We start from the raw sequence: 652 nt of genomic DNA, 5'->3' as shown, positions 1-652 counted from the left end.
GCAGAACTACAAATCCCAGGGTGCATCGCGACGGCATACCCGTAAGGCCGCAGAGGGGCGCGCTCATTGCCTTTGCGATGCATCTTGGGAATTGTAGTTCGAGGGGGAGGCTTGTCGGCCTTCGCTTGCCCAGCGGCCTGTCGGAGGCCGCGGCTGCCCTGGCGAGCAGCGTGGTGGTGGTGGTGTTGGTGGTGGTGGTGGTGCTATTACAGCTCAGCAGGTCGGTCACAGGATGCTGAGCACGCAGTGCTCTGCTCCCTGGGTGTCCCCGGAGCAGAGTCGGCCAGGCCTCCGCTCCACAGGTGCAGTGTTTGGGCAGAGGTCCCCGGGTTCACCTCAGCATTGCGCGGGCCCCTCCAGGTGTGCGGCTTGGCGGTCTGGGATCCCTGTCCTCTCGGACTGCCCTGAGGACATCTGCCAGGCTGCGACTTCAGAATGGTTTTCAGTGGTATAGTGAGGACAACACTAATGTAAATTCAGGAAAAAAATCAATTTGCGTGGGATCATCCTGGATTTCCACAGGGACCTGAATTTCATTAGTCACACCACTAGTAAGGGGTGTGCAGTGCCAAGGGCCTAACTTGGTATTGGTCCCTGCAGAGTGAAGGAGCAAGGGGGCCTCTGTTAACCTACAGGGTACACATTCTGTGTG

This window comes from Athene cunicularia (genome assembly GCF_003259725.1).
Source record: "Athene cunicularia isolate RWA chromosome 13 unlocalized genomic scaffold, athCun1 chr13_part1, whole genome shotgun sequence".
Taxonomy (NCBI): domain Eukaryota; kingdom Metazoa; phylum Chordata; class Aves; order Strigiformes; family Strigidae; genus Athene; species Athene cunicularia.
This window is presented reverse-complemented; position numbering follows the sequence as displayed.